Source organism: Ambystoma mexicanum, chromosome 13 (assembly GCF_040938575.1).
Source record: "Ambystoma mexicanum isolate Mex_15411 chromosome 13, UKY_AmexF1_1, whole genome shotgun sequence".
Classification (NCBI taxonomy): Eukaryota; Metazoa; Chordata; class Amphibia; order Caudata; family Ambystomatidae; genus Ambystoma; species Ambystoma mexicanum.
This window is the reverse complement of record NC_090938.1, coordinates 91,372,842-91,395,230: the sequence shown is the minus strand read 5'-3', so window position 1 is coordinate 91,395,230 and position 22,389 is coordinate 91,372,842. Positions and strand designations below refer to the sequence as shown.

At 44.7% G+C, this 22,389-nt stretch overlaps 1 protein-coding gene across 2 annotated transcripts in view; it reads right to left on the bottom strand.

Annotated features, from left to right (window-relative positions):
* TAFA3 (TAFA chemokine like family member 3) overlaps positions 1–22,389 on the bottom strand; it is a 462,946-nt gene that overhangs the window by 419,651 nt on the left and 20,906 nt on the right. The gene's annotated exons all lie outside the window — the stretch shown is intronic.

Sequence of the window (22,389 nt, the reverse complement as noted above, 5' to 3'; positions counted from 1 at the left end):
TCATCAGCATAATACTGGAAATGAGGATAGAAGGAGGATATCAGATGAGCTAGAAGGACGAGATAGATATTGAAGAGCCAACGCAATAGGATGGAGCCCTCGGCGACATCTCAGGTACAAATGGTGGTGGTGGAGGAGAAAGGGCCCAATTGCAGCTGGGAAGGGCGGTCAGTGAGGAAAGAGGTTAGCCAGTCCAGTGCCCGGTCTGAGATTCTGAGGGTGGCACAGAGTCCTTTTATGAGAATGGAATGGTTGACCGTGTCAAAGGTGGAAGAGAGACCGAGGAGAATGAGAACACCAGGACAGTTGGAATCGAGATTTGCAAGCATGGATTCACAGGTGGTCAGAAGAGCAGTTTTCGTGCCTCTGGATGCCAGGAATCCAGATTGGTGGTCAGGAAGGCAGCCAACAAGGTCAGGGTGGAGCGTCATTTGGGGAGAACCAACTTTTCCAAGAGTTTATCCAGGAAGGGGGTAATAAATATAAGGCGATAGTTAGCCGGGCTGAAGGGGTCATCAGATGGCTTTTTTAAGGGAGGGTGTACAAGGGAGTGCTTGAGGGATTGGGGGAAAGAGCTAGTGGCGAAGGAGTGGTTACAGAGGTCTGAAAGGGCTGGGGTGAAAGAAGAGATGTTGACCTTAATGGTTCTGGAGGAGCAGGGGTGCACCTGTTTGGAGGAGGCCTTCATAGAGTGGACCAAATTAGAGACCTTGTCTGGGGTTATGAGGAGGAAGGAGGAGAGTGAGGGAGCCAAGGGAGGCAGGGGAGTTGTAGTGGGAGAGGAGATGGGGTGGAGGAGAGTGTGGACAGGATGTCCTGAGTTTTGGATATGAAGTGGGAGGCCAAGGCAGTGCAGAGGGCCTGGGAAGGCAGGAGAGTGGTGGAGACTGCAAGTGGATTGGCAAGTTCCTTGCAGATTTTGAAAAGTATGTCTGTGTTGTTAAAGGATCCAGTGGTGCAGGCTTTGATGAGGGCCCACCTTTTGTCAACTGATAGAGGAGCGATATTGTCTGTGGAGCAGGCAGCAGGCTAGTTTGTCAGAAGATAAGCCCAAGGTCTGCTACTTCCGTTCAGCAACATTTGCGTTTCAGAGATCCTAGATCGGATTTGTACTAGCTGTTGTTCCTGGTGGCAGGTTTTAGACAGATCCTCATGCCAGAGGCAAGGATGTCAAGAGTGCTGAAGATGGCACGATGCAGATTTGCAAGGACAGAGTCAGAGGGAGAGTCAAGAGCAGGGGTGGGAGGAGGTATGAAGGTGGAGGCAAAAGCAGCTACTGACACTCGCTTCATTGGTCAAATGATGGTGAAGGAGGCTGGTAGTGCAGGGGGTGGCTCGGATAGAGGGCCAAGGGGTCCCAGGTAGGAGGAAAGGAGAGAGTGGTCAGACCAGGAGATGCGAGTGCTGACTGGGTTAGAGATAGGGATGTCACCAGAGATGAAGGCATCAAGAGTGTGTCCGGCAGAGTGTTTCCGGACGGAAAGAAGAATAGTGACAGAGAGGGAGTCACAGAGGACCCGAAACTGAGAGGTGGATGATTCAAGAGAGTCAAGGTGGATGTTGGAGTCAACAAGGAGGAGGAGTTTGGAATTAGAGGTTGAAAGAGATGAGACAAGGTCAGCCCATTCCGAGAGGAAGAGGGAGATAGGGCCATGGGCTTTGGAGATAGTGGCAAAGGTGTGGGAAACATGGGGGAGACCCCCAGCCTACAGGCAAGGTATTCAAAAGAGGAGTAGGATTGAGTAGGTATGATGGAAGGAGGGACCCACTCAGGGAAGATTAGGACCACTACACCTCCAGGCCTGTTAGGTCTGGGTTTGGAGAGGATTTTGTAGCCCTCAGGTAGGAGAGTTTCAAGAGCAGAGACAGATCTAGCATTGAACCGCAGATGTCAGAGGAGTGTTTGACAGCAGAGTGAGCATTCATAGTAGATAAATGAAGCTGGTTACCACCTTCGAAGGTTTTCTGAGGGAGTGTACAGGGGTGTGGTACTCCCATTGGTGGTGGTGGTGAAGCAAGGGGAGGGGAAGGAGGGGCGGCAGGAGGAAGTTTATGAGCGAAGGCAGGTGCTGGTCAAGAAGGAGAAGAGCAGGTTGTGAACCTTGGGCCCTAATAGTTCAGTTGTGGTAGACATAAATTATGCACCTAGAGGATGAGAAGTATGCAAGGAGGACTTCCTATCTAGCACCACCATTAATGGGTGAGCAGGAGAATGAGTGGAGACCATGTTGGGGGGTCGATAGATCAGGAGAGAGAACAGTGAAGAGGATGTCAGTGAAAGTCTGTCTGGAAGTGGCATTGATGTAAGTGTTAGTGATGAGAAAGCCTGGGTTTGAGTCCAAGAGAATTTTTTTCAGCTATTTTCTTACAGACTTTGTGAGTGAGGAAGGATAGGTGATAGAATAACAGTTGGAATAGATAGGAGGGATGGAGATCGCCTTGGGAATAGAAGGAGAGAGAGGCAAGGGAGCTGCACAGTGCAAAGGGAACTCACCAAGTGGCCTAGCAGCAAGGCAGACACAGAGGAAGGGGTGTGCTACTTCTGTACTACACTGGATGACATGAGCGCTATTTCATTCAGTGACCCCAGCCCACTCCTTTTGTCGATGTACTATGTCTCCATTTGGGATTTTCAAATAATCAGTTTTCAGACCCAGGGAATACGAAATACCTTTTTATTTCTTCTTTTAGAATATCTTACAGTCTGACTATTGAGTCTAGAGTGACACGTATTGCGAGTTTAGATGTGGGGCATGTTTAGGCTACATCTATGGAGCTATTCATCGTACGGCTCTGCTCACGGTTTATATAGTCTTTAATACCCAATTGTCTGTCCATTCCATGCACCTCAGCGCTCGACTTTACTGCTGTATTAAAGGTTTTAGATGATTGACTGGTGGAATTCTTGCCGAGGGCCGGAATTGCTGAGAGGGGCCCAATCGCAGTTCGCCCCGCCTCCAAGCTCTGACATATCCATATGAAAGGGAATTCCACCTCTTCCAACGGGCGGTCATTCCCTGTTGCCGCTGCATAGTTCTTAATCGCAGGGGCAAATTCTTGCGCTATACACTTGTGGTTCGGGTTCTGCCTTGCACGTCCTTCCCGCTCAGGCTTTCCTTATTCAGTATTATCAGTAGTTAGCTTAGATGATACCAAAGGCACACTACTATGCCGAGTGGCATTTAGTAGGAATCTGTCCAAAGGAGTTCCGGAATGTTGGCCAATGTGACAGCAGCTTGAACCTGCAGCTCCTGGTCCCCTCCCTGAAGCTATTTATGATTGATAATGAATTCATAGAAGAAAATTAAAGAACCAGAAAATCCTACTTCTAAGAAGCAGAAGCAACCTGTGGAGATGGAAGAAGGAAGATAATCCTAGCAGCCAGGACAAATATAAACTTCTGAAACAGGTGTCCCTGGACATGGTAGAAGTTAAAACTACCTTGGCAGAACTGAACTCTAAAGTGTGTCATCTGGATGGCAGAGTGGAAGAGTTGGAAAGAAAATCACCTTCCATGACTTCTGAGATGGCAGGAAGCTACAGGGCTTTTCACAATTTGAAAAAGGACCTCCATGATGAGAAAGACCGGAGACTGGAAATGGACTTCAAACTACGAGAAAGAAATGCCAGGCTGGTTGGAGTGGAGGAGGACTCTGGAGCTGAAAAGCTGCTTTCAACAGTTATTGGGATTTTCAAAGACTGCTATGGTCTACTATTGATTAAGGAAGAGGATATAGACCATGTTTATAGGATTGGTAAGCAACCTGGCTCTAGACCCAGGCATGTCATGGTGGTTTTTGTTTTGGCCAGGAAGAAGGACAGTCTGCTACTTGCTGATAGGTCTAAAGGATCTACCTCTTATAAGGGGAAAGCTATATTTGTGTTTCCAGATTACCCTAAAGAAGTCATGATGGCAAGGAAGAGCTTTAAAGGTGTGAAAGACCTGGCAAAGTCCATGAAGGTGAAGTGCTTTCTGAACAGATACAACTCATTGACCTTGCTGCTGCCAGAGGGGGAGAGAATAACTGCTGATCCAAAAGAAGCCTTAACTTGGCTTGAAGCGCTTCGGGATACACCTAATTGACATTGATACATTTTATTAGCCTTCCCCTCTTTTTTCTCTTTGTGTGTTTTTTTATTTATTTTTTTACATGGTAAAATGGCGCTGGATGGTGATTTCGGTTATAGATTTTGAATCCTTCTGCATTCGATGTCGTGATGCAGTTTGTGGATTCTTTGCCAACAACAAGACGCTCCGATGGAAAAGAGTAAAGGACCTTAATTTCGGAGGTGCGGACACGTGATGCGTCGCGTCGCACTTCTCTGCAAGTAACGTAATGATACGTGTGAGTATCACGGCCAGTAGGGGATGATGCCGCATATGAACGATCCTTCGCGTTCCAGGTTGGGACTCTCCCTCCTCTTACAAGCGGCTGTATGCGGCCGTGATACATTAGGAATGGGGACTTGCTGGAAGGTTTCAAGGTACGTGCAACAGCGATCTCGTTACGGGGACCCACTCTTTTTGAATTAAGAGTGAATCGGTTACCCGTACTGTGGATTCTGTACAACATGGTGCGCGGGACCCTGCTACACCTGATCCACACGGGCTAATGACACTAATTCAATTTGCGCAGATAGCCGCGGACAATTTGGATATGCGCCATTTTGGATATTTAAGACTGTGGCCCCGTTTTACCTGGTGGTGCCCCTCTCCTGCCCTTTTCATGTCTATTTTATATGACCCGTGTTGGTGGGTGGACACGTGCACAACATACTATGATTTCTTGAAATTGATATTAATGGTATCCTTGCATGTTCACATGTATTATGAGATCGGACACATCAAGTGGTCGAGTTACCAGTGTTGTTTTGCAACTCTCATAGTACTATGATACAAAATAGTTGATGGCACGTTGGGCATACATTTCATTCATTTTCATTTTGTGCATGCTTTATTTTGCAACACTTAAGTGATGACCCCTTGCTGAGTTATCCTTCTACTGGCTGACTTGTCTGAGTGAGTGCAGTGCTTGGTATATGGACTGTTGATGGCCGGAGTTTTGTCTAAATATTTATATGCCATATGACTTGTTTAGAGCCATGTAATGTTAACAAATGTTACTAGTATTGGTCAGTCCAATGCGGTCAAAGGGAATGGATTAGATTCTTTATTGCAGTCTAACGTGCTACGTCTGAGGCGTTATTAAGTGCTGTGTTTGATGGTACACAATGTGGACTGGAGCAGCAGGATGACTTTTAATGTGCTACAATTCTGATCTCGCATATGATTAGATTATAAATCATTCCTGCACTGACATGTGGAGAAGTAGGGATAGGTCATGGCTATCATGGTCCTGTTTCATTCTTACATTGGCTCCATGTGACTGCTTTCCGGGAGTTGCGGAGTGGTAGTCAGAAATAGTTTTTGAATCCGGGTGTCAATTGCATATTATTTGGTAAAGCTACCTGACAAAATGTAGCATTTTATTTTTGGAGTATTTATATTTTTGAGGGGGACCTGTGTGTGGTGGGAGCGAGGCGGATGTGAACACCAGTGGTACCAACATGCGTGTACTAGTGTTGTTTCAATATTAAAAAGTAAATTTGGAGTTGGAGTCTGCTTGGCTGTCTCCACCATCTTTCCCCTGCTGTAAATGTCTGTCAATAGTTAATGGTCGGGAGAAATGAGAAGGCATGAGGGGTTCATTTTTTCATATATCTTCATCGTCATATTTTTAACACTTTAAGATATATCTTATGAGGCAATGAGATGGCATCTTGACTTTTATACATTGATGGGATGTGAAGTCCTCATAACTTCATACTGGATTTTGGTTCGGAGGCGCAATCCCATATTGTAGTCACACTAGTTGCATACAGGACAATGTCTAGACACTGTGACTGGTGGCATACACTGTGCACTAAAACAACAAGATGGTCATTTCACATGTTACTGTTAAAATTGCTGATGCTAATGTGTGGATTTGGATGGTGGATGGATCTGGATGCTCAATGTTCCATCTTCTTAAAAACATTGGAATCAAGACTGTTACACAACTGCTGGGTCATGTTTCAATTATTTACATTGGCCCCATGTGTCACTGCTTTCCTGGAACATCCCCGGAGTCATAGAATAGTCATCTATGATGCTCATCTGCCTGCTTCTAAGTACAGGTGAAGGAATGGACATATGTTGGGGGACACTGTGAAAAGGCCTTTGCTCACAAGAGAGTGTTTACTCTCGGGACGACTCTGCTTATGATTTACAGCTGAACTTGGATGGGAATGGGGATTTGCAACATGATTGCCTGTTATGTGTTGCTGCATTGTTATTTGCTTGCTGTTTTACTATGTTTTACTTTCCTTTTCTTTTTCTGTCCTTTTGCTCTAGAGGGGGTAGGCATTTCTTTACTCACGTGTCTGTGATTTCTTGCTTGATGGTCCGTTGGGTGTATTTACTTCATATTAGATATTTTTGCTGTTACATCATTTTCATTTGTTACTTCAATGATTGGGTTGCTTGTGAAGTGACTCAGGTTATGTTATATAGTGAGATGTTTTCTGGTTGGGATATTTCTATATGATTGGGAGGAGTATCGGGGGTAGCTTGGGGTTTGTTAGTTCTTATTGACGTTGGATTCATACTTCTGTAGGTGGGGGAGGGCTTTTGATTTTTATAAGTACAGAATTTTTGATTTAGTTTTTTGTCGTTTTCTTTTTTCCCTTACAATGACATCTGGGAGGGGTGACCAGTTGTCTGTTTCAACATGGAATGTGAATGGTCTAAACAATCCACTCAAAAGGCAAATGATTTTTAATTGTTTGAAGGATATGCACAGTGATGTGTATTTTATTCAGAAGACTCATTTATTGCTGGATGAAGTTAATATGTTGTGGATGGATTGGGGAACTTTTTGTATCGTGCTATTCATCTAGGAGTCGAGGGGTCGCTATTCTGATCCGGAGAGATTCACCAATTAAGGTTTTAAACTCTTGCTCTGATAAGGAGGGTAGGGTGATTGTACTCTTAGTGGAAATTCAGGGAGTTCAAACTGTTCTTTGCAATGTTTACGCTCCCTCGGTGGATGATGGTACATTCTTTGGAAAGGTGGCTCAAATACTACAGGACTTTGCTTGCCGGAATATTATTCTGGGGGGAGATTTTAATTTGGTGTTGACAATGCTAAAGACCGAAGTGGACCCAGTGCTATTTGCAGGCAGGATCCGACATTTTGTTCTTTTAACTCACTTATTTCTGAATTTGCCTTAGAGGACTGCTGGAGATTGCTCCATGCTGATTTGAGAGAATACACGTTTTATTCTAACTCTCATGGTTCACATTCTCGCATAGATATGTTTCTCACGGCTGGTTCGGTAACCATGAATCTGGCGAGCTGTGAGATCGGCTGTATTGATGGTACTGACCATGCCCCTGTGTTTATGAATTTGGGTTTGCAGTTTGATATTCCTAGATCATTTTGTTGGAGAATGAACACCTCAATTCTACAAGATGAAAAGATAGTGGAGAAAATCAGATCTGAGGCTGATCATTTTGTTGTGGAAAATAGGACAGAGGGGATGGGTGTTGGGACGGTCTGGGAAGCATTTAAATGTACGATGCAGGGTTTGGTTCTGGGTTTGTCCAGTAACAAGAGGAAATATTTGGAGAAGAAAAGTTTGGATTTGGAACAACGTATTAAGCAGCTTTCTATGGATTTGATAAATGACTCGGTAAATCTGGAAAAAGGAGGAATCTTAAGGAGTTACAGAGAGAGTTGAATGAGACTTTGAAAACGAGGTCTGAAAAAGATTTGTTCAGATTGAAATGTTCTTATTTTGAATATGGTGAAAAATGCGATTGCTGGCTTGCCTACAGATTAAGACAACAGCAATCTGAAAGATCTATCACTTCTATTAAAAGAGAGAATGGTCAGGTGACTTGTGATCCACAACTGATTAATGAGACATTTAAGGAATATTATATGAAGTTATATCAGAATGAGTTGGGTGTCAATGGAATGAATGAGTCATTTTCGGAAGGGTTGGAGATACCGAGGGTGAATGACTTGGAGAAAGCCATGTTGGGAGAGGCCATGACTGTGGATGAATTGAAATCTGCGATTGGGAATTTAAACTCGGGCAAGTCCCCTGGTCCGGATGGTTTGCTTGCTGAATTTGATAAAATATTACCTGATTTGGCGGTGGAACTTCTACGAGATGTGTTCCTGGAGTCCAGGGTGGAGGGTTTGCTTCCTGCTTCTACTAGTCATGCCATTATATCGGTTTTTCTTAAGAAGGGTAAGGATGGTTGCTTGACTTCAAACTATCGTCTGATCAGTTTGATTAATACAGATAGTAAGATTCTAGCAAAGTTATTGGCCCTGCATCTACAGACTCTTGTTATGAAGTTGGTACACACTGATCAGTCCGGCTTCGTTCACGGCCGGAGGACTTCTAGTAATATTAGGAAGTTGCTGTTGTTGATGACTCATGCTCAGGATTTGGAGGATGATATTGCAGTGTTTTCCTTGGATGCGGAGAAAGCATTTGATCGCGTTGATTGGAACTATCTTTTTTCAGTATTGCGTGCTATGAATTTGGGAAAGGAGTTTATTTCATGGATTACCTTGCTTTATGCTTGTCCGACTGCCGCTGTCAGAACTAATGGGCAATTGTCAGACTCGTTTGTATTACAGAGGGGCACAAGACAGGGGTGTCCTTTATCCCCCCTGATATTTGTTTTGGTCATGGAACCACTGGCCATTGCCTTGAGGTGTGACGTTGGGATACAGGGTCTGAATTTTCATGGTGCCAACCAGAAGTTTTGGTTATATGCGGATGATTTGTTATTGTTATTAAGGAATTTAACAGTGTCCCTTCCGGCCTTGCTAGATGTTTTGGATAGATTTCATGCGGTGGCTGGATTTAAGGTAAACTGGTCTAAATCTGAGGTGTTGCCGATTTCAGGTTACTGTGACAAGAATCTGATTACTGAGATTGGGTTTCAGTGGTGTGACAGGAAATTGAAATACATGGGTATATGGCTTACCCCAATAGTGGATGAGATGGCTGTGGTGAATATGAATGAAGTATGTAATAATTTGAAAATTAACATTTTGAGGTGGTCTTTGCTTCATTTGTCCCTGTGGGGCAAGGTGAACGCTATAAAAATGAATGCTGCTCCAAAGATTAATTACGTTCTAGGTATGCTTCCGATGAAAATTGGCCAACACTATGGGAAAAAAATTGATGGCTTGTTGCAGTCGTTTCTGTGGGATAATAAACCGCCACGGCTAAAACTATGGAAACTCCAGTTGCCAGTGGAAAAAGGGGGTCTGGGGGTACCGAACTTTAAGGCATATCATTTGGCTTTTTCAAGTCATTTTATTGTTCCCTTTCTGATGGATCAGCCTGATGAATGGGTAACTGCTGAGGCAAGTATGTTGGGCCCTCTCCCTCCGAGGGCAATTCTCACGGCAACTAACAAGTTATGTAAGAAATCACCTTTGACTATCTTTTTGAGAGAAACGTGGAGGGAGATACATGAATTGATGGGATTGGTTTCTTCAAAGACCATTCATGCATCCATTTGGTTGAATCCGCTGATTTCTGTCGGGAGTGAGCCTTTATTTTGGCCGGATTGGTTTCTAGGTGGAGTTCTCTGGATTGGTGATGTTTTGGTGGATGGAGAGTGGATTGGGGAGCGTGAGTTGCAAGCGAAATTTCATATTGATAATTTCAGATATGATGATTTCAGAAGATTGAAGAGGTGTATAGGTGATGTGACGGAGCAAGGAGGTTCAATGGTTAATCTCTTTCTGAAAGAAAGGGATCCAGGTGGTTGTTCAATCGCTAGCAGGATATACCATTGTATAGTGTCTACTTATAAGGAAAATTCGATGTTGAGAGAGGAATGGGGAAGGAGATTGGGGTGTGAGGTTTCGCCCGAGATGTGGCTGGATATGTGTACGAATATTAACATTGTGCTATTGATCTGGTGGAACGATTGAGACAGATAAAGATACTCAATAGGGTGTTTTGGAGTCCGGAACGGATGTTTAAGAGGGGTTTGATGGACTCGGATGATTGCTGGTGTTGTGGGAAGGGACAGGGAAGTTTGGAACATCTACTATGGGAATGTGTACATGTAAAGGGATTCTGGCATGATGTTTGTTGTGCCTGTCTGCGTGTCTTGAAGCTGAATGTTGGGAAAATTTGGGATGACTTCCTGAATATCTACTAATTTATTGCTGGTTATGAATATATAATGTTCTGCTGTTCTGTATATTTTTACTGTACTGTACTATTTGTTCTGACTGATTTATCGTTTATCTACTTGTGAAACTTTATAAATAAATAAATAAATAATAATAAAAAAGGAATCTGTCCAAAATGAATTCCATGTCTGTGGCCACCATTGCTGGTTTAGACACCGAAGCCATACTCCTTTGGGTATAGCAGATTGCCTGGGGTGAGTGAATAAAGGTGATTTTCAAGTCGTACGACTAGGGTAAGTTACCACTCCTCGCCGACTTAAGCCTATGGCGGATCAAGTCATGTAATGCTTGTTATCACTTTTCCGAGGTCTTATCTGAAAACAAAAAGTCAATTCCTTGCTTGACCTCCTACCATATGCCTTCTCACGATGCCGACTTCCACAAACCGTTTATTTGTCACTTCGTTGGCTCACACGCTGCCCGTGCTGCAACTGCGTAACTGTGCATGCAGTCTCCGTACGCGGAGCGCGAGTGCTACGTGCTCTCAGCACCCTTATCAGTGTCTGGACCATCAGTTGCTGTAGCAAGAACAGACTGCAGGCTGTGTAACTGTGCACACACTCTCTGAACACTCCGCGAGTTGCAGTATTATTACGAGGTCAAAGGATTCTAGATTAATTACTTGAAATCCGAGATACTAAATTTGTTTATGCCTCTTGAGTTCAGAGAAGCATTCTTTGGAAGCAGATTTCCAACAGGCTATTTGCGTTCGCTATCTGAGAATTAACATTACCCAAACATCAAAGGTCTGCACATCCAATCACACTGGTCTATTTGTAGCATTGGGGCAAGATTGTGCAGAACGGAAATGATTATCAATCTCATGGCAAGAGAGTATAAGCATTATTCAAACGTGCATATCGCCACGCCTGCTTTCATTTTTACCAAGCTTTATGGTCATGCACTCTAAAATGTGATCCTCTGAAATTGCAGAGAAACACTTTGGATTGTATCCAGGGGGTATGAAAGCTGGGGTTCCAAAGAAAAGGATAATGGTATTGTTGCACAGCGTGGTTTGCATTCTCCACAATTCCTCACAAATGTTCAAAAGGAAGATCTTGGGAGAGTGGCGCAAAGGAACCAGAGTCATGCAGCGGTGAACCACGGAGACATCAGTGGGTGTGGGTGGTTTGTGGCGGACACTGTGTTTACCTGAACATGCACAGGTACAATGCTGCCCTTCATTCTGGCCCATGATCTTACCCCAATCCCTGCCTCACCCTCCAACATCCTCCATGCATACGCCTCCCTCCATAGGAGCGCTATAAATGCCATATCATATCATTATAACACCTGCTGTCTGCCCTGTCATCATTCCCCATGGCTCCGTGTATACCTCTCCCCTTCTCTCACACACACCTTCATGCGCATTCCCTTCCTCTCCCATTGTCTTTCTCTTCAGCCTCCGCTACCCCATTATCACTTCCTCTACCACTTTCCTCTTCATCTTCTGTCTCTCCCTCTCTCTATTGCTTTAAATCATGTCCACCTTATGCATGCGTTCATCCTTCTGTCAGTCTCTCTCACGTTTTCAGTCTTTAACCAAGACTTCCAATTTTTCTCTCTTATTGCCCACCAACTGTAAACGGTCCTGCCTCGCTCTGCTCTTTCTCCCTCACTGTATCATGTCCCTTCCTCATTATCCTCATTATCACTTCCTCAGGTCCTTCTCATCTAGTGCCTCTCCCGCAATCGCCTCTTTGCGTTCTCCTCTCCTGGCCCGTGTTTTTTTTCTTCCACTTATTCTAACTCTCTCAGCCATTCAACGCCCTTTCCTATATTCATATATTCTCTCTCTCTCTCTCTCTCTCTCTCTCTCTCATCGCCGGTGTTTACACCGTCCTCCCAGTTGGCCGCCTGCCAATAATGCCATAACGTCGCTGAGTCGATGGGCCGGGATTGATGCGCTGCACCCACTCCAGCTCATCAAATCGGAGCGTGTTTGCCAAAAGGTTCATTCCTCGAGCGATGGAAGCGAAACACAGCTGAGAGGCTCTGGCACCTTGGGAGCAGAGAATAAGGTCATCTCCTCCTCGGCTAATGTGCTGTGTGACAAGCAGCCCCGCCGCCTTCCATTTACATAATATAATGTTAGGTTTATCTGCCATTGCATAGAACAGACCAATTACAAGAGCTGATCAGGATGTGCTGTCTCGAAGGGCCATCTCTTCCGCAGAAAAGAGGACACGTATAACACAGGGTTTGTGAAGCAGTTTTATGCAATGTTCCCTGTGCATGTACATGCATCAAGGTGGTGTTCGGTTTCATAAAGGTGCAGATCGCAAGCACATGAGCATCTTTGTGAATCGCATTCACAAAGATGTTCATGGGCCTTTCAAAGATGCCCAGGGCATCTCCTAATTTGCTCCAGTTTTAGGCTTTGTGAATCTTTTTTTTTTTTTTGATTGATATAATTGAACTGAATCAGCTTTACAATATTTCTAATACAAATTCTAATGAATAAAACAATCAAAGAATCGGGTGTAAGATAGCAGGCAGGTATCAGAGATGCTCACGGGCGTCTCCTCATTTACTCAGGTTTTAGGCTTGGGGAATCAGGCACGTATCTGAGATGCTCACGGGCGTCTCATTTGCTCCAGTTCTAGACTATGTGAATCGGGTGTAAGATAGCAGGCACGTATCAGAAATGCTCACGGGCGTCTCCTCATTTGCTCAGATAATAGGCTTGGGGAATCAGGCATGTATCAGAGATGCTCACGGACATCTCATTTGCTCCAGTTCTAGACTATGTGAATCGGGTGTAAGATAGCAGGCACGTATCAGAGATGCTCACGGGCGTCTCCCCATTTACTCAGATAATAGGCTTGGGGAATCAGGCATGTATCAGAGATGCTCACGGACATCTAATTTGCTCCAGTTCTAGACTATGTGAATCGGGTGTAAGATAGCAGGCACGTATCAGAGATGCTCACGGGCGTCTCCTCATGTACTCAGTTTTAGGCTTGGGGAATCAGGCACGTATCTGAGATGCTCACGGGCGTCTCATTTGCTCCAGTTCTAGACTATGTGAATCGGGTGTAAGATAGCAGGCACGTATCAGAGATGCTCACGGGCGTCTCCTCATTTACTCAGGTTTTAGGCTTGGGGAATCAGGCACGTATCAGAGATGCTCACGGGCGTCTCCTCATTTACTCAGGTTTTAGGCTTGGGGAATCAGGCATGTATCAGAGATGCTCACGGACATCTAATTTGCTCCAGTTCTAGACTATGTGAATCGGGTGTAAGATAGCAGGCACGTATCAGAGATGCTCACGGGCGTCTCCTCATTTACTCAGGTTTTAGGCGTTGTTAATCAGGCACATGTCAGAGAGGCTCATGGGCACCTACACATTTGCTCAGGTGTTAGGCTTTGTAAATTAGGCACGTATCAGAGATGCTCACGGTCATCTCATTTGCTCCAGTTTTAGACCATGTGAATCGGGTATAAGATAGCAGGCACATATCAGAGATGCTCACGGACATCTCCTAATTGACTCAGGTTTTAGGCTTGGGGAATCAGGCACGCATCACAGATGATCACAGGCATCTCCTTATTTGCTCCAGTTTTAGGTTTTGTGACTCAGGTATTTGATCGCAGGCACGTATTAGAGATGCTTCCGGGTGTCTCCTCCTTTACTCAGGCGTTAGCCTTAGTGAATCAGGCACATATCCGAGATGCTCACGGGAATCTCCTATGCTCCATTTCTAGGCTTTGTGAATCAGTTATAAGAAAGATAGCAGGCATGTATCAGAAATGCTCATAGGCATCTCATTTGCTCCAGTTTTAGGCTTTGTGAATCGTTTATAGGAAAGATAGCAGGCACGTATCAGAGATCTTCATGGGCACCTTTGCATTTGCTCAGATTTTAGGCTTTTTAAGTCAGGCATGTATCAGAGATGCTCACAGGAATCTCATTTGCTTCAGTTTTAGGCTTTGTGAATCAGGTGTGTCACGATTTATTAGGTGGTCACGCTCAACTCAGGAGTTCCTTTCCCCCCAAGCAAGGTGGCACACACCCAAAGCACTTATACAGATTCAACTTTAGTGAGGGCTTCCACCTATTTCACATCACCCCAGAAAATACCCACTGTACCACCAATGATCTAGGAACCAGGCCGGTGTATAGTAAGAATATATATTTATTTAAGGTACAACAAATAATAATAGCAACGAAAACATCAACCACCAATGCTGTGGCACAATACAATGTCACAATTTCAAATTACTTGCACCAATTGGCTGACTTGTATTTCTAATGAACATACAGATAATACAACACACATGTAACATTTAGAGGTTATGGACACCCCCCTTCTATACAGAAGACAGGGGTTTCAGAAAGGGAGAGTCACCCAAGTACTTATTTTCTTTACCGGCTCTAACACACTGGGCATGAACTTTGTTAGTTTCGAACTCTAACACCACTCATGTTGGGATTTTCTATATGGAAATTAATTGATGTAACTTACATTGAATGTACTAAGGATCTACACAGCTTCCCTCTACCCACAATTTAATGGAAAGGATTAAGGCAGGCAGTTCCCAACACAATTCAATTTAAATGGTTAGGGTGATTTTCTATAGTGGAATTCATTTGGGTTATATTTAATCAAATGTGCCAAGGGTCTCCTGGTTCCTCCCCCCTTTACCTGCTATGCGAGATGGAGATTAAGGCTGGCAGACCCCCCCCACACTTTTGTTGGAAGTTGGATTAACCTACTTACATGGGCGAGGTTGGTTATGGTGCATCCAGGGACACAGCAGGGATCCCCTGAAGACAGCACAGGTCTGGTTAAAAAGGCTTCGGTCAAGGGTAGTCCCCAGCACCCAGACTTCCTCTGGGTCCTTAAATGGCAGGCCCAGATGGCTTCTACATTTCCCACTCTCCTTCTCTCCTGCAATGTTGAAGGTCTGGGTATCTCTTCCTGTCTCTCTGCTAGTTCTTTGCAGGAGTCCAGAAGCAGACTACCTCCAGCAATAGAGTGTCAAAGTCAATGGAAAAATCAAAAGTCCATAGAAAGGTCCCAAGATTTGAACAGTCAAAGAAATATCCCTCTGAGATTGAAAACTGATCTCTTTGGCAACTTCGCTTTTCACAGATCAGTTTCGAAATCCCCCTCTTCCTCCTCACCTGATGAACTGGGTTCCGGCGAAGGAATCTTCTTCTTACTTCCAGTGGAAGCCTCCCTTTTATTTAGAAGATAGGGTCTGCCACGGAACGAAGCCATCTTGCCTACTGGACCAGACAGACTAGGGACCTCGCTCCCGGGACAGCCGGTAGCGTGGGGAAAAAGCTTTTTGGCATAAAAAACCCCAGGGGGATTGCAGAGTAGAGCTGGTGCACCAATGGAGTATGACTGGGAAGGGTTCCGGAGCAAGTAGAGTGGAGAGATACTGTGGTGGGGAAAGCTGGCAAAAGTTCCACCTAATAATTCTGCTGAGAGCACGGATAGTGATTCCAAATAAGGATGGACCCCTGCGGGGACCCACAAGCACATTATAGGAGGGGAAGAACCCCAATCATGCAAAACATGGAAAAGACACAAAGAAATCGTAGGTGTAGGTAACAGAGAGAAGGGTGGCAAATGAAGCGCCACCGAGGCCAAAAGGAAGTGGGTAGAGCGGGCGGCAACACGGCCAGACAGGATAAGAATAGCCTGAAAATGAAAAGAGGAAAGGGAGAGCAGACCGAAAATAAGAAAGAATAACACCCAGATGGAATGGAGTGGAAAGCAGAATGAATGCAGATATTGAGGAAGACGGAGAGGGAAACGCAAGGGTAACAGCAAGGGAAAGCAGCGAAATGAGGAACAGGAGACAAACGACAGAGAGAGAGGGGATGGCCGGAGCGAGATCCGACCCTAACAAAAGGAAAGCAGAAGCAGAAAAAGGCAGGGACAGGAGCGAAACATGGAAAGAAGTGGAGCACCACAGAGGGAAACGACACCTGGAGCATAGCAACACAGCAAGCAAACCTACACAGTTGAAATATGTTGGCCGCCGTAGCTGAATGGCCAAAAGCTACGGGCAGGGGACATGTTGAAAAAAGGCTAGACCACATCTGGAGAAACACGGGAGAACGTGAAGGGTAAACTAATGGGTCGGCTTCTCCATTGTAAAAACAACCTCCAACCCCTGGGACTTATGACAGTATGCCCGCTTCTGAGATTCAACGCCCCTGGCTTGCCTGAATGAGCTCAAAGAAACCTTCTGACAAGAAGAGGGGCATGTACGAAAGTAACAGGCTCCCAGGAATTCTCCGATCAAGGGTACCCCTTCCATTTTATCAAGTACCCAAAACTCCCCTTTCGATATCTGGAGTCGCATATCTGTTCCACTTCGTACTCCTCTGGTGATGCATTGACTGTTGTCCAAAATACAGGGGTGGAACGAGCCAAGGCATTAGAAACAATAGGCTGGAGAAGGGAAGAGTAGAATACAGGATGTGTGTGACAGAGCCTACTGGGCAAACGCAGGCGAAAGGCTACAGGATTGATTTGGGAGAGAATCTCAAAAGGGCCAATGCAATGGGCCGAAAACTTGGTGGGATGAACACAGCGTGGGAGATATTTGGTGGACAACCAAACTTTAGACCCCACTGTGAGATCGGGAACCTTTCATCAATGTTTATCCGCCTGAGTCTTGTAACAGTCTCTGGTATCCTGTAGATTCCCCTTGGCTGTGTTGTGTGTCTCTGAGATTTGCAAGAGCGTGCTTTCTATAGAGGGAATATTGGATGGTACCGGAATGACTGGTAGGACAGACCTAGGATGAACGCCGTAGGTAACATTAAAAGGACTCATACCCAATGCGGAATGGATGGTATTATTGTAAGCAAATTCCGCAGTTTGTTAGAGAGAGACCCAATTGTCCTGTAGTTGGTTGACATAACAGCGAATATACTGTTCAAATGTTCTGTTCAGTCGTTCTGTTTGCCCATTGGACTGAGGGTGAAAACCAGATGACAAGGCACGCTCAATGCCCAGGCAATTACAAAGGGCCTTCCAAAAACGTGAGGTGTATTGACTACCTCAGTGTTACACAATCTTTTGAGGCAATCAAGGTAGGTCGAAAATATCCATGAGAAAGACTTCTCAGAAGCGGTAGGAACTCTGTGCAGGGGCGAGAAGTTTAGCCAATTTGGTGAAAGCATCTATCGTCACCATGATACAGGTACAGCCTTGTGAAACAGGGAGTTCCACTACAAAATCAGTAGAGATATGACTCCACAGACCAAGAGGGATCGGGCTTTATATTTACTGCGAGCATACACATGACAAGCTTTCATGTATATTTCTGTGTCTTTGGCCACTCCAGGCCAGTAAGAGGATTTTTTAGCAGTTTTAACGTACAGTAGCAGCCTCTATGCCCAACGGTTACCGAATCATGACACCAAACAGTGCCAAACGGCGGACGTTATCAGAGGGCAAGAACAATCTCTTCTTATAGAAGAGCAGACCGTCTTTCTCTTCAGCACCTTGGTCTCCTTCCAGTAAGGATGGTCTTAAATCTTCAGGAGAGGCATCTTTCACTTGTTGCAAAAAGGTAGAAACGGTAGTTACAACCTTAGTGTGGGAAAACATGGGTTCCCTAACAGATTCAGGATCTAGACCACATTTCTTGGACAGAGCATCTGCCAATATGTTTTGTGATCAGGGTAGGTAAGTGATGGAAAACTGGAACTGAGAAAAAAAATGAGCCCAGCGGACTTGGTAGGAATTAACGCATTCCATTTTCTGTAGCACCTGAAGGTTCTCATGGTCGTGCGAATGAGAAAAGGTAGCTCCTTGCCTTCGAGCAGATGGTGCCACTCCTCACATGCCCCTTGATGGCTCGGAGTTCCTTTTCAATCACAGAATAATTCCTCTGACTGGTGGTGAGCCTCTTTGAGTACTAGGCAATAGGGTGTTCCTTCCCTGCATGTACTTGAAGCAGAGCTGCCCCTATTGCAGCTGAAGAGGCATCTGGGTTTGGTCCTGTTGTCGTGATATGGGTGCAGAACAGATTCGATGTTTGAGTAAAGAGAAACTATGCTCAGCTGTTTGAGTCCATTTGAAAGGAGCAGAATCCTTCTTGAGCAAGGAGGTAATGGGAAGTACCACATTGGAAAATTCCGGGATGAATTTTCTATAGAAATTGGCCAACCCTAGAAATCTCTGTACTTCTTTGACAGAAGTGGGAAAAGGCCAGTCCATAATTGCAGATACCTTGCGTGGGTCCATGGTGATACCCTGATCAGACAGGATGAAACCTAGATAAGCAATGGAAGAAGCAGAAAACACACATTTTTTCGGGTTTTACCAGTAAGTGGTTCCTCTGTAGTCTGTGTAGTACCTCTTGGACATTTTCTTGATGTTCTATCTTAGTCTGAGACATTACTAAAAAAAAAATCATCCAGGTACAGTATGGTGGATTGACCAAGGAGAACGGAAAACGATTGATCCATGATTCTCTGGAAAACCGAGGGGGCGTTAACCAGCCCAAAGGGCATCACTTGGTACTCAAAATGCCCATACGGGGTGCGAAATGCCGTCTTCCACTCGTCTCCTGCTTTCATACGGAGAAGGTGGTAGGCGCTCCTTAGATCGAGTTTGGTGAACACAGTCGCACCTTGTACTGCCTCCATAATGTCAGAAATCAACAGCATGGGATATTGATCCCGAATTGTCACTTTGTTAAGGCCGCAGTAGTCTATACATGGTGTCAATTCCTTAGAATCCCGCTTGGGAATAAAAAAAGAGAGAGGCTCCAGCCGGGGATCGAGAAGGTCTGATGAGGCTGTTGGTAATGTTGGCATCAAGATACTTCCGAAGGGCCTTCTTTTCAGACAGTGAGAGAGAGTACATTCTACCGAATGGAACCACAGCCTCCGGTATCAGGTCGATCGCGCAATCCACCAGTCTGTGGCGCGGTAATTCTACAGGGGTCTTCTCCAGAAATACATCTTCAAAATTCTTGCGGTACCCAGGAATGCAATTAATTCAACAGGAGTTAGTGCTGAAAACAGTCTTGACGGTCTCAAATCGTGTTCCCTTGAGGCAGTGCTGCTTACAGTACAAGGAATGAAAGCTAAGAAGATTATTAGAACAGTTAATGGTAGGGTTATGGCGCCAAAGCCAACCTATGCCCAATAGCAAAGGAAAGTGGGCAGCCCTGATAATATCAAAGGAGAGTATCTCTGTATGCTGCATGATGGTAAATGTTAGTACTTCAGTGGAATGTGTGATATTGCCAGAGCTCAAAGGTTCTCCGTCCACCCCTTCAACTTTCAGGCCTTCCTTCTTCTTAAGCCATTGGAGTCCTTCCTTTTCAGCCCATAATGTGTTGACAAAATTTCCTGCAGCTCTGCAGTCTAGCAGGGCAAGATTATCGATCCTTCTTCCTTCTAAAAGGATCTGTATGGAAATTACCAAGAGTCGAGAATCATCAGTGGACGCAGGAGTTGAAACTGCTATAGTGGAGTAGGGACCTCAATCTGTTCCACTGTAGCCATACTGGATTCTGGGCATCAGTTTTGAAATCCCCCTCATCCTCCTCACCTGATGAACTGGGTTCTGGCGAAATCTTCTTCTTTCTTCCGGTGGAAGTCTCCCTTTTTTTAGAAGATAGGGTCTGCCATGGAACAAAGCCACCTTGCCTGCTGGACCAGACAGACAAGAGCCCTCGCTCCCAGGACAGCCAGTAGCGTGGGGACAAAGCCTTTCAGCATAATAAAACCCAGGGGGATTGCAGAGTAGAGCTGGTGCATCAATGGAGTATGACTGGGAAGGGTTCCGGAGTAAATAGAGTGGAGAGATACTGTGGTGGGGGAAGCTGGCAAAAGTTCCACCTAATAATCCTATTCAGCTGAGAGCATGAATAGAGATGCCAAATAAGGATGGACCCCTGCGGGGACCCACAAGCACATTATAGGAGGGGAATAACCCCAATCATGCAAAACACGGAAAGGACACAAAGAAATCATCAGTATAGGTAACAGAGAGAAGGGCGGCAAATGAAGCGCCACCGAGGCCAAAAGGAAGTGAGTAGAGCAGGCACCAAGGCGGCCAGACAGGATAAGAATAACCCTGAAAATGAAAAGAGGAATAGGACAGCAGACCAAAAATAAGAAAGAATAACAGCCTGACAGAATAGATTCGAACGCAGAATTAATGCGGACAATGAGGAAGACAGAGAGCGAAAGGCGAGGATAACAGCAAGGGAAAGCAGCAAAATGAGGAACAGGAGACAAACGACAGAGAGAGAGAGGATGGTCAGAGTGAGATCTGACCCTAACAAAGGAAAAGCGGAAGCAGAAAAAGGCAGGGGCAGGAGAGAAAAATGGACAGAAGTGAAGCACCGCATAGAGAAATTATACCTGGAGCGTAGCAGCAGAGCAAGGAAACCTACACAGTTGCAATGTGTCAGCCGCCGGTAGCTGAATGGCTAAAAGTTACTGGCGGCGTACATGTTGAAAAAAAGACTAGACCGCGTCTGGAGAAATGTGGGAGAACGTGAAGGGTAAACTAATGAAGTCAGATTCTCCATTGTGAAAACAACCTCCAACTCCCAGGACTTATGACACTCTTATAGGGCTGGTGACACTTCATTATTATCATAATACTGATGCTATGGATTGGCCAGCTCTCTCCCTCTCCCTCCCCCAATACTCCCACTGCCTGTAACAGGACAAGGTGTTGGGGGGTGTGAATGATGGGGGCTGAGGGAGGAGAAAGATTCATCATCCCAAAATGACAAGTGGGTTTAACTTTTTCAGTGACCATAAAATCTAACAACATGGCAGCTATCCTAATTTTTCAAATAACTGGAGGCACATATATATTTTTGAGTTCTATATTTTGTGGTGACTTCAAAAATACTAATCATATCTCGGCATGCCTTTCCTGGGAGGAGCTTCCATTTTTATCGATTTACTTCTGAGCCAAAATAGTCACAATAATGCCCCTTCCTGATTTAAATCTTACTCTCATAACCTATCATCACACCAACTTTCTATTCCCTCAGAATTAAAGGAAGGCTGGAATCATAATATTTATTATAACTCAAGTTGTATCCATCATGCAATTTTTGTATTTACATGGTCCCAACAGGGTTATAATCCCCTTCAATATGAACCCTGGATGAGCTCAGTGGAACAAACAATGTACTTTGTATTCAAGAAAATGTATTCGATGTTAGTCAATGGCAAGGCACCACAAGTATCCACGAGTTTCACACCAGCCCCCACCATTTCCTAGGTTTAATTTCTCATCTGTGTCCTGATTAGGACATCTGGCTGGCCCATGTGATCATGCCCTCTCCTCCTGGGCTTCAAAGATTTTTTTGTTTGAAGCTAATGCACAGTCACTGGGGAGACCTGTCCTTAAGGTCACTTCTGCTGGCTGGCTTATCTGCCACCTCAACAATTACAATCTACTCCTCTGTATTTTCAAGCATTTCAACTGAAAACCAGACTTTCTTCTCCTAGAGGTCCTCAGCCAAAGGTCTTGAGGACAACATTTCAAAGGCACTGACCTTCCAGTTCAATGGGGAAAAATAAGCTACATACATAATTCTAAAAGAATTGCATTTTATATTGGCACGTTGTGTTTAACATGTAACATTTTGTATTACAGCTAGGCCTGCTGTTCATAAACACAATCTTTCTTTTCGACTATATTAGAACAGAGGTAGATTCCTTATTAATCGTATGCACACTGATAGGCCACAGTTAACATAGGAAACCAGTGTTCACTTTTACAGAAACAAAATAGGCCTTTCTCTTTACATTCTGTGATTTCATATGATGAAAATTACGTCTCTTTTTTCCTGATTACGCAATCTGTCACTTGACTTTATTTCTTAAATGTCAGGTATCTTTCCTCCTTCTTATCTTCTAAATGCGCCTTATTTCAAATGTATCTTTTCTTTCCAAGTGCACTGTTGCGGTTTTCAATCTGACAAAGGTGCCTTTCTCAATTTACACAAAGTCAGCCTCTGCAGCCCATCATGTTATTTCCCATTCATTTGGCATATCCATCAGTTTAAAACTCTCAGTTAGATTCCCCTTCACTTGCACACCTGTCAATTTTTGTGGAGTTGGTAGGCCCATTTCTTTCCATTTCACTA